Genomic DNA, 12,240 nt, shown 5'->3' on the forward strand with positions numbered 1-12,240 from the left:
CAATCCAATCTCTGTCTCTATGTGTTTGTTTATTGTTGTTATTATCTACTACTTAATGAGGGAAATCATACGGTATTTGACCTTCTCCCTCTGACTTAGTTTGCTTTGCATAATACCCGAAATGTCCATCCATGTTGTCACAAATGGCTGGATTTCATCGTTTCTTATGGCTGAGTAGTATTCCATTGTGTATATATACCACATCTTCTTTATCCATTCGTCTCTTGATGGGCACTTAGGTTGCTTCCAAGTCTTGGCTATTGTGAATAACGCTGCAATGAACACAGGGGTGCATGTATCTTTATGCAATGGTGTTTTCAAGTTCTTTGGATAAATACCCAGCAGTGGAATAGCTGGATCATATGGTAGTTCTATCCTTGATTTTTTGAGGAATCTCCATACTGTTTTCCATAGTGGCTGCACCAGTTTGCACTCCCACCAGCAGTGTATGAGAGTTCCTTTCTCTCCACATCCTCTCCAACATATGTTGTTTCCTGTCTTGTTCATTATAGCCATTCTGATGGGCGTGAGGTGGTATCTCATTGTAGTTTTGATTTGCATTTCCCTGATAGTTAATGATTTTGAACATCTTTTCATGTGTCTGTTGGCCATCTGTATATCTTCTTTGGAGAAATGTCTGTTCAGGTCTTTTGCCCATTTTTTAATTGGGTTGGTAGTTTTTTTGTTGTTGAGATGCATGAGTTCTTTATATATTTTGGACATTAAGCCCTTATCAGATGTATGGTTTGCAAATATCTTCTCCCAATTGTTAGGTTGTCTTTTCGTTTTGTTGATGGTTTCCTTTGCTGTGCAGAAGCTTTTTAGTTTGATGTAGTCCCATTTGTTTATTTTTTCTATTGTTTCTCTTGCCCGGTCAGACATGGTGCTTGAAAATATGTTGCTAAGACCGATGTCGAAGAGCATACTGCCTATGTTTTCTTATAGAAGTTTCATAGTTTCAGGTCTTACATTCAACTCTTTAATCCATTTGGAGTTAATTTTTGTGTATGGTGTAAGGTAAGGGTCTACTTTCATTTTTTTGCATGTGGCTATCCAGTTTTCCCAGCAGCATTTATTGAAGAGACTTTCTTTTCTCCATTGTATGTTCTTGGCTCCTTTGTCAAAGATTAGCTGTCCATAGATGTGTGGGTTTATTTCTGGGCTTTCGATTCTATTCCATTGATCTGTGTGTCTGTTTTTGTGCCAGTACCATGCTGTTTTGGTTACTATAGCTTTGTAGTATATTTTGAAACCAGGGAGTGTGATACCTCCAGCTTTGTTCTTTTTTCTCAGGATTCCTTTAGCTATTCGCAGTCTTTTGTTGTTCCATATAAATTTTAGGATTCTTTGTTCTATTTCTGTGAAAAATGTTGTTGGAACTTTGACAGGGATTGCATTGAATCTATAGATTGCTTTAGGAAGTATGGACATCTTAACTATGTTAATTCTTCCAATCCAAGAGCACGGAATATCTTTCCATTTCTTTGTGTCTTCTTCAATTTCTTTCAGCAATGTTTTATAGTTTTCGGTGTACAGATCTTTCACCTCTTTGGTTAAATTTATTCCTAGGTGTTTTATTCTTTTTGTTGCAATTGTAAATGGGATGGTATTCTTAATTTCTCTTTCTGCTACTTCATTGTTAGTGTATAGAAATGCAAGTTAGTTTCCTTTTTAATGGGAGAGATTAAGCCTCAGGCTCAGCTCTGGAGCAGGTGGCAAGACTGGCTAGAAAGGAATAACATGGGGCTTTCCATTTTATTTCTTTTTATGGTTACCTTCTTTCACGGCAAATGATTCTGGTTTCCCCATTACTATGATATGAAGTTTCATTTTACAATGAATATATTTCAAGAGAATGGAAAGACAAGCCACAGACCGGGAGAAAATATTTGCAAAACACTTATCTGATAAAAGATTTGTATCCAAAATATACAAAGAAGTCTAAAACTCAACCATAAGAAAATAAACAACTGGGCAAAAAGTGGGCAAAAGATTTGAACAGTCATCTCATCAGAGAAGATAAACAGATGGCAAACAAGCGTATGAAAAGATGCTCCACATCATATGACATTAGGGGATTGCAAGTTAAAATAAAAATGAGATGCTATTAACTACCTATTTGAATGGCTAAGTCTAAAATACTAACAATACTAAATATGGAGCAACAGGAACTCTCCTTCATTGCTGGTGGTACAGCAGCAATGGTGCAGCCACTTTGGAATATAGTTTGGTGGTTTCTTACAAAACTAAACATACTCTTACTATACGATGCAGCAATCACACACCTGGGTATTAACTCAAATGAGTTGGAAACTTATGTCCACACAAAAAACTGCACACGAATGTTTACAGCAGCTTTATTCATAATTGCCACAACTTGGAAGCAACCAGAAGTCTTTCAAAAGGTGACTGGACACACAAACCGTGGTACATCCTACAATGGAATATCATCCAGCAATAAAAAGAAATGAGCTGTCAAGCCACAAAAAGACAAGGACCAAACTCAAATGCATATTACTAAGTGAAAGAAGCCAGTCTAAAAGGTTATATGCTGCATGATTCCAACTCTATGACGTTTTGGAAAAGGCAAAACTATAGAGACAGTAAAAAGATCAGTGGTTGTCAGGGGTGGCGGGAGGGAGGGATAAACAGGTGGAGCACAGAGGATTTTTAGGGCAGTGAAACTACTCTGCGTAATGTTGTAAAAGGTGAACACACAAAATTATGTATTTGTCAAAACCCACAGAACTGTACAACACAAAGAGTGAACCCCAATATAAACCCGTGGACTTCAGTTAATAATAGTCTGTCAGTATTGGTTCATCAACTATAACAGATGTACACAGCAATGCAAGATGTTACTAACAGGGGAAACTGTGGGCAGAGCGAGAGGGGGTATATGGGAACTCTCTGAACTTCCTGCTCAATTTTTCTGAAACTTAAAAGTTCTCTAAAAACTGAAGTCTATTAATTTAAAAATAAATGAACATATTTAAGTGTAGGAGGTTTGTCTACTAGCAGTTCCACTTCTAGAAATAGAGACATGTGTATACCCAAGACCTGTCCAAGACCCTTCAGACCAGCACTGTTGGTAACAGCTGAATGTCCACCAATAGAAGAGTGGATAAATTAATTGTGCTATATTCATACAATGCAATACTACACAGCCATGAAAAGAGCAAACTACTGATAACACGCAACATGAATGAATCTCACAAACATAATGTTCAGTGCAAGAAGCCAAATACTAAAGAGTCTATCCCATGTGATTCCATTTTTATAAAGTTTTAATAAATGCAAAACTGATTCACAGTGTTAGGAGTCAGGAGAGCAGTACCCAATGGAGGAGGTTTGAGACTGCGAGGGAGTCCGTGGGGGTTTCTGGTGATGTTTTGTTTCTCATACTGGGTGCTAGTTACACAGGTATGTTCACTTTGTGAAAAATTCATCTAGATGTTCACTTACAGGTTGTGTACTTTTCTGTATGTAACTGTAAAATTTTACACAAAAGTGGGTTCATTAACAATATTGTATATAAACAGTAATAGAGGGTTAAACCCTCTGACCCAGCACTTTCCCTGAGGGGCATGCCTAACAGAAATGTGCTCGTGTGGCCACCAAAGACATGTCCAGGACTCTTCACAGCAGCACTGTTTTGAACAGCCCCAAACCCGAAAACACTCAAGTATCTCTCAACAGGAGACTGGATAAATAAATTGTGGCATATTAATACAAGCAAATCCTATGCAGCATGTAAAAAGGGCAGACTACTGCCTCTCCCCACTCCACAAATAGAGCTCGTAGATAAGATGCTGAGCGAAGGACGCAAGAAAAAGAAGAAGGCCTAGTGGATGAGTCCATTATATGAAGTTCAGAAACAGACAGAACTAGCCTATGGTTACTTTTGGGGATTACTGACGGGGAAAGGGCAAGAGGGAGACTTCTGGGTGCTGGAAATGTTCCATGTTGTGACAGGGTGAATACACATGTGAAAACTGATTAAGCCGTGAACTTAAGATACGTGCTCTCTAAGTTTAAAAATACAGGGGACCTCAGAAATGGCCAACATTATAAAAGTTGCATGCAAATGACTAAAGTTTGGGAAATAGTGGACAAGAAGTTCTTTGGATGGTTTCCTGTCCTGAGAACGGGATTCTCTACCCGCAGCATTACCACCCCCTCCCCACCAAGGGCCCCGAGGCCTAAGGTCAGCGGGTGACCTGCCCCTTATCTGGCCTGGCGATCAGTGGAGACACAGGGTTTAGGGGGTCAGACGCCAGTTGCCCCCACTCTGTCCCCAGGGCCAGCTCTGAGCCCTGCAACCCGAGGCCTCAGGATCATGAGGGCAGATTCCTGCCTGAGCCTTTACAAACAAACGTGGGGGCTACAGAGGTTCCCATGCTGCCATCTCTCCCTGATCACCCCCAAGGCATGGTGGACTCCCTCCTGGGACGTCCTGGGCCTCCCCAGCCTGCCCCCGTCTTGGACCCAAGCACCACTGGGCATCTTCCCATGGCCTTGGCCCCGATGTCATTTTCATCCATCTGGTCTTCACTAGCTTTTCTACAGACTCACTGTGAGACAGACTATGTGCCTCACCTTTCCACACTTCATTTCCACCTCTGCAGAGTGTGGGGACAGAGACGATGAAGGACAGAAGCACAGACCAGCCCCATCCAATGCTGAGCTCCCTTCGGCAACACGCCAGGCAGTTACTCAGCTTCTGCTCGCACACGTCCTGTGACGGGGAGCTCACCTCTGACCATTAGAAAGTGCTTCCTGGAAGGAGCACATCTAATATGTGCCTCTTTTTGCAAAAAATTTAAACTATCTTTCCAAATATATATAAATATGTACATAAATATATATATGTGCCTAGTATGCATAGATAAGCTCTCTCTGGAAGGCTATGCAATAAAACAAGTAATTATGGTTGCCTCCAAGGTGGGGACTGGGGGGCGGGTACAGGGATAAGAGGAAGATTTACTCCCCATTCTCACCCATTTGTACCTTTTGAATTTTGTACTTGTGTGAGCATTACCTAGTAAAAGTAGGTACGGTGCTTTTGAAAAACCAATTCAAGTTCTTCCACTCTTTTGCTGGCATGGCTCGGGGTGAGGTCGGGCCAAGCAGCACCCCACCACCGGCCCACATACTGCCTGATGGAGATTTACAGCTTTGGAAGCAAACTTCTGAGCCCCAATCCCCTCTCGTCGTGAGTTCTCATTGTGAGACTGGCACACTGCTTCGCTTCTCTGAACCAAGGTTTCCTTGCCTACAAAATGCTAAAATAACAATGTCTGCCCCACTGGGTTACTGTGAGGATTAAGTAAGGCCATGTCTGGCTCAGCAGAGGTGCTTGATCTAGTTTGTTTCATTAATCTCATCCCCTTATTTTGCCTGCACATGTACACCTTTCAATTTACAAGGTATTTTCATGACAACGTTAGGTGTGTTTAACCCCATTTTACAGATGAGAAAGTGAGGCTCAGAGAGTTGCTCAAGAATATACAGCAGAAAGGTCGCCAAGCCAAGAGTCAGGCCTCCTGATGTCTACAGTACTCTGTCTTCCTCACCAGGCTGCCTCGGAGTCTGGATCTTTGTTAGGCATCTTAAATTATTCTCTGAGGGCCTTGGGGGTGATCCTGGCCCTCTCCCTTCTACTTTCACCTCCACTGCTCAAGAAGTGTCTCTTTCCTGAGTCCTTGTCTTGGAACTCTGGGCATTTTGAGAAGTGGGCGTGGGAGGGAGAGGGGCAGGGCTATCCCCACAGCCCAGCCCAGGCCAGGCTTTCCCCACAGAAAGCTGGGGTCCCGAGACTTGTTTGGAGGAGACCAGGAGGGGAGACCAGCAAACTTGATGGTCCTGGTGCCATATGAAGATGTCACCACAAGAGGCCGGCACAGGGCAGACAGCTGTAATTAAGACCTTGATTGGAGGTCACCGTGGGCAGAAGAGGCCTCAGACCCAGCCCAGACACTGGAGGGCACTGATCCCCTCAGATCCCCTCTGGCCATAAGGAATCAGCAGGCAGGCTCACCATCCCCAGCGGGGATGTGTTTGTAGGGTATTCCATTAAAGTCCATCTCGTCCTTGCGCTCCAGTGGTCTCAGCACACATCTGTCTTGCTCAACAGCGCCTGGCACAGACAGAGCCTGGCACATACTAGGCACCCATTAAATATCTGTTGAACAGATAAGTGGTACCCCACAGGCCATCCCATCTATCCCCCAGCCTCTGCGCACTGCTACCTCCATCACGCACTCATTTCTGTGTACTCCAACTCTCCCAGTGTCTGGGAAGTTCTGGCTGAAGTCTGCCCTCCATCCTCCCCGCAGTAGCCTCGCCCCTGCCCCTGTGCAGTAAATGGAGCATCAGGCTAGAGGCGTGGGTGATAATTTATCAGAAGCCACAGCAGAGTTACTGCAGCCCCCTAGCTCCCAACGCGAAGGAGAAAATCACAGCTGTAAATTTCCCCAACAGGGCCCCGCCTGGCTCCTCCTCCCAGATTCCAGACCCTTAGCTTGTGATTTACAGAGAGAGAGAGAGGAACCTCGGGGGCCGCCTCCGCAGGATGGAAGCGGGCACCTGCAGCCCCCGTAGAGGGGATGTCCTCCCCCCAGGCCCGGGGTAGGGACCCCAGCCACCCACCAACACCCCCAACAGGCACGGCCCTTCTGCCTCCCAGCAGGGGTCCCCATCACCCTGCCCACCCCACCCCAGGCTCCCTGGGAAGCCAGGAAGCATCAGAGCCCACAGAGCCTCAATCCACAGCCCCTCTCCCTGACCTCTAGTTTTCCATCTGTCCAGCAGGACTATTGGGGGATCACCGAAACGGGGAGGGCTCTAGCCAGGGCCCCGCTGGAGACGAGGAGAAAACCACAGCATTCATTCTTTCTTTTTCATTCATTCACTCATTCAGTACTCAAAGCCAGGGCCCAGACTGCACAGAAAGGAAGCTGTGGAGTGTCCAGAGGGAAGAGGGCTGGGGCTGTTGGGCTCATTTTCTGGCCTGGGCCTCATCCCATCAGATGGTGATGAGGCAAGAGCCCTGGACTGGGAGTCAGAGATCTGGATTCTAGTCCCTGCTCTGCCAATAGCTCCCGATGTTCTCTTGAGTAAGTGGCCCTTTCTGGACGTCAGTTCCTCCATCTGTAAAATGGGGGCCTAGGTCAGGTGGGGGTGGGGAGCCTGAGGGGCACCTCGCTCTTCCTCCCACCCTGGAGTCTACCTCACATCCTGGAATAGCAGTCACTGATCTGGCTCCCCAAGAGACCTTCCTGCCCCCAAATCGTGTTACACTGCCCCTTCCTACTCCCTGATTCTGGAGGGCCGATGGTGGGGCTACTGTCCTGGACCCGTTTATATGGTAGAGGGAGTGGGCAGCTGCTGCTTATGCGTCCCCCTCACCCTAAGGGCTGTCTGAGCAAAGGGCCCCTCCCACCCCAGCCTGAGGGCACAGGCTCTTGATAGCCCCTACCACCAGTAGGACTTCTCCTCCTCGCTCCCTCTCAAAGCCACCCTCTGGGGCCCTTGTGCCCACCCCCGCCGCAGACAGGCTGCCTGAACCAGCCTGCATCTCCCCCAGCTCCAGCAGGAACCTGGGAGCCGGGGAGCTTCTGAGATGTCTGGGTTGGTGTATCTCCTCTGCCCACTCCCAGCAGCAGGTGGACACTGGGGTAGCCTCCCCATATCAGGGCCCCAGGTATCAGAAAGAGGATTGAGTGGTGAAACAGCCAAGCGGAGGGGACAACCACTGCCGCCCCATAAATGCTCAAGGAGCTGAAAGCAGCCAATCTGGCTGCCAGGGCTGTGGGCAGCGCCCGGCCCGTTAACAGTGATCTCATCCTCAGATTACAATAACGAGGGCTGCATGTATTGAGCCAAGCACGGTTCTAAGCACTTTACCCCTAACACCTCATGTAACCCTCACACCAACCCTAGGAAGCGTGCGCTACTAGCATCCACAGTCTACAGATAAGGAAGTGAAGTTCAAAGGGGCTGAACTGCTTGGTTGGGTAAGAGACCAGGCCCACTCAAACCGCAGGGGTCTGGCTCGGAAGCCTGAGCTGCACCCACCACCCTGAGCCTCCAAGGGGGCAGCACATTTGCTCTCCTCCCCTCATGGGAAACAGAGGCCCAGAGACAGAAGGAAAATGCCCTAGTGTCACACAAGACAGAAGCAATCTTGTTGCTCAAACTGGGTCCCCTGAGGGCCTACCTCTAGTCCATATTCAGCCAGTGCTGGCGGGCCCCAGGGCAGAGCATCCCCCACCACCCAGAAAAAGCTGGGGATGCCCTTCTTTCCCCACCGTCTCCTCAGCATAAGAGAAGCCGGGCCTCCTCGCTGTGACTGCTGCACGGCTAGTGGTCAGTGGTCTGGAAGCTCCTCCTGAAACACAAAGCCCACGGCTCAGAGCATCAGAAACCAAGTAGGCAATTTTTATGTTGCCATCAGCCCGTGTTCTTAGGCGTCAGTTTTGCCCTCCTGGAATTCAGCTCAGCTGTTGGTGAAACCATTTGCCTGCCCCGAGGCTTCACGTGGGAGGCAGGAAGGCCTGGGTCCCTGACCACATGCCCAGGGAGTGGTTTGCCTCAGATACTGGGAAACAGGATCCAAACCCTGTTGAGTCAAGCTCTGGGTAGCTTTTTGCCTGCAAATACCTTTTTTTCCCCAAGGCCTAAACTCCCCCAGTACAGGGTCTGTGTTTTTCCATCAGACTAGGGGGTTCCCAAGGTAGAGCCACATCACCTATCTGATTGAGGGTTCTCTCAGCGTAGGAATTGTGTCTCCCCCATCAGACTGAGGGCTTTTCCAGGCCAGAGCTGTGACTCCCTCATGAGGCTGGTTATGCCCCAACGACAACAATGTGTCTCCCCCATCAGACTAGCTACTCCCTGAGGATAACACTGTCTCCAACCATCAGACTAGCTATTCCCTGAGGATAACACTGTCTCCATCAGACTGAGTAGGGTCTGTATCCCCCTCTAGCCAGGCCCCATCCTGGGCACAGCCGAATCTACACCATTTGGCACAGGGCAGCTTCTCCCAGACTGAAGTTTTGGATGACAGAAAAACTCGCCTTATCCCTCCCACCCCAACCCCAGGGAGCCAAGCCAGAGAGGCCACTTTGAGGGGCCACTGGGGCCCGTCCCAGGCCAGTGAGGCCCAGCCAGGCCCACAGTCTCCTCTCCCTGTCTGCCACCCCCACTGGGCAGCGCGGCGCCCCCTGACCCCATGGCCTTCCATCATGGGAGATCTATAACATTTACAATCCCAAAACAAAAGGCCCCGAGAGCCGAGGACAGAATTCATCTTCCCAGCTGACAAGCCCCGTTAATTAACGACTTGGAAATCGATGACGAGAAGGGACAGGCGGCAAATGACACCTCATCATGGCCAGGAGGAGGGAGGAAATGTCCGGGGACTGGCGGACATGCACCGCGGGGCTGGCCAGGCGCCTGGGAGAGCCACCGCACCCATCTGTCACTGTCACTTCAAACGCGGTCCACTACCCCCCAACCCAGAAATTCTCATTTCCCACCACAGCAGACTCCCAAGGAAAGGGGGTTATGTGCCCAAAGAGTGGAGGGAAAGTAATTATGGAGCACCTACGACGTGCCAGGCATCGTGCCAGATGCTTTCCATTCGTGGTAACCTCTTCTAGCAGCTGCAAGAGGTAGGTGTTATTATTCCCATTTTAGGGATGAGAAAATTAAGGGCTGGAGGAAAATCAACCTAAGAATGGGGTTGTGTTTTAAAATGTCTGTTATAACTTGATGAAAGCAGCTTTTGGATCTAAAGAGGCAACTTGGTTAGAGAAAAGAGCTCTGCATTTGAGGGCAAAAGGCCAGCCACCATCCCCACTATCTGTGTAATATCAGACAAGTTACTTAACTTCTCTGAGCCTCAGCTTCCTTTTCTGTAACAATGGAGAATAACTTGCACCCTACTTACCAGATAGAGGGCTCACTAATTCTTATGGATGAGCTTGGCAGGCACGAAGGCCTGCTGATCACTCCCATCAAACTCTGGAACATGACAGGTGTGGGATGAAACGGTAAGAGAGCCAGAAGGGCTGTGCCAGAGGAGGGAAGACTTGGGAGGGCCAAAGTGTGGCCATCAAAGATGCAAGGACAGAGGAACAGCCCCCTTGTGCCCACCTGTGAGAAGCTGAATCTTTCTCTAAGAAGGACATACTAAAAGTACTTGCCTCGTGAGGTTGTTGTGAAGTTGAGACAAAGTATACAAGTAAAGGGCTTAGCATGGCCTGGCATATAGCAAGTGCTCAATAAATGTTCAAAAAATGCTCAAAAAATGTCCCTCTCCCTCTCCCAAGCAAATGGTCCTTGAGATGTGGTACAGTGAGAAAACAACACACGTGGAGCACCTACCGGATCCTGGGCTCCATGCTGAGGGCCCCTGGGGAGGGGGCATGGCCCCCCCTCTTGGAGAAGACCCCTGAAAATGCACCGAAACCATCACTTACTTTCTGCTGTGAAGAGCTCAATGTTGGAACAAGGGCAGAGCTCTCTGGGAGCCCAGAAGATGTCGAGTTCTGCCCAGAGGAGGTACTGTCTGACTCGGGTTGGAAGAATGAGTAGGAAGTCATCCTGGAGGGGCGTGGAGGGAAGGAGACTCAGGCCAGGGGGAAGGAGTCCAGCCCAGTGCTGGCACACAGGAGACACCTCCCCTTTTTCCCTCCACCTGGCCCAGAGTTCAGCAGAGCCCCAAAGGTATCTGGGGAACGTGGCAGTCCCTTGTGGCTAGTGGGCGTATGACGGTGGAGAGCCTGGAGGGGCTGGGGCCAAAGATGAATGAGTCCAGAACACCACACCATACCAAGGAGTTCAGAGCCTCAAGTTCCTCATCTATAAAATGGGGCCAGGTTCCAGAGAAGATATACAAACAGCAAATCAGCACATGAAAAGATACTCAACACCATTAGTCATTAGGGAAATGGCGATACCATTTCACCCTATTAAGATGGCTGTAATAAAAAAAAAATACAGAAAATAAATGTTGGCGAGGATATGGGGAAATTAGAACCCTTGTGCAATGCTAGTGGGGATATAAAATGCTGTAGCTACTGTGGAAAACAGTTTGGAGGGTCCTCTAAAAGTTAAACATAGAATTACCATACAACCCAGCAATTTCACTCCTAGATATATATCCGAAAGAATTGAAAACAGGGACTCAAACAGGTACTTACACGCCAATGTTCATAGCAGTGTTATTCACAATAGCCAAAAAAGTGGAAACAACTCAAGCGTCCATCGACAAAGGGACAAACATGACGTAGTATATACATACAATGGAATATTATGCAGCCAAAAAAAAGCATGAAGTTATGATACCTGCTACAACATGGATGAACCCTGAAGACATTATGCTAAGTGAAAGAAACTGGACACCAAAGGATAACTGTTGTATGATTCCACATGAAATGTCTAGAACAAGCAAATTCATAGAGGCAGAAAGTAGATTAGAGGTTACCAGGGGCTGCAGGGAGAGGGGAGTGGGAAGTTACCGCTTGTTGGGTACAGAGTTTCTGTCAGGAGTGATGAGAAAATTTTGGAAATAGATACTGGTGATAGTTGCACAACATTGTGAATGTAACTAATGCCACTGAATTGTGCAATTAGAAAACGGTTAAAACGGCAAGTTTTATGTTATATATATTTTACCACAATTCAACAGGAAAACAAATGGGGCCAAGAATTCTGCTTTAGCTGTCTTCTTGGGACTGCTCTGGGATCAGGGGCGCCCTGCACTGGGTGGACCCTCTGAAGGGTGGGAGGGTGGGAAGAGGTGGGAGAACGAATTGTATCCCCATCTCTTCCTTCTTTCTAGCTGCCCCCAAATCCTCTTGCCCCCTCCACCAGCCCAAGGTGTGGGGGAAAGTTGGCCAGGACTGGGCCAGCCCAGGCCTCCTCTGAGGGCAGATGGCTTTGCTCTCCTCCTGGCCCTTCCTCCTCTCTGCCTACCCTCAGCCCCCTTAAAGAAGAAGAGACCCTTCCAGAACACGTCATCTCACCGGAGCTGTAAATGTCAAATTTAAATTCATACTTTGTATCACCTTTGATTTCAAAGCGGATTACACCTCAGTGGTGAAAGGCAGCCCCAGCGCAGGGCCTGAGCAGGCCTCCCGGGCCTCTGCTGGGCCCTGAGGCATTGTTAACTCCTTCCAATTCATTAGGTCTAATCCTAGCAGTGCTGAGTAAGGGGCCCGGCGCAGC

The sequence above is a fragment of the Ceratotherium simum genome, chromosome 16 (assembly GCF_057802395.1).
Source record: "Ceratotherium simum simum isolate JZ-2026a chromosome 16, ASM5780239v1, whole genome shotgun sequence".
Taxonomy (NCBI): Eukaryota; Metazoa; Chordata; class Mammalia; order Perissodactyla; family Rhinocerotidae; genus Ceratotherium; species Ceratotherium simum.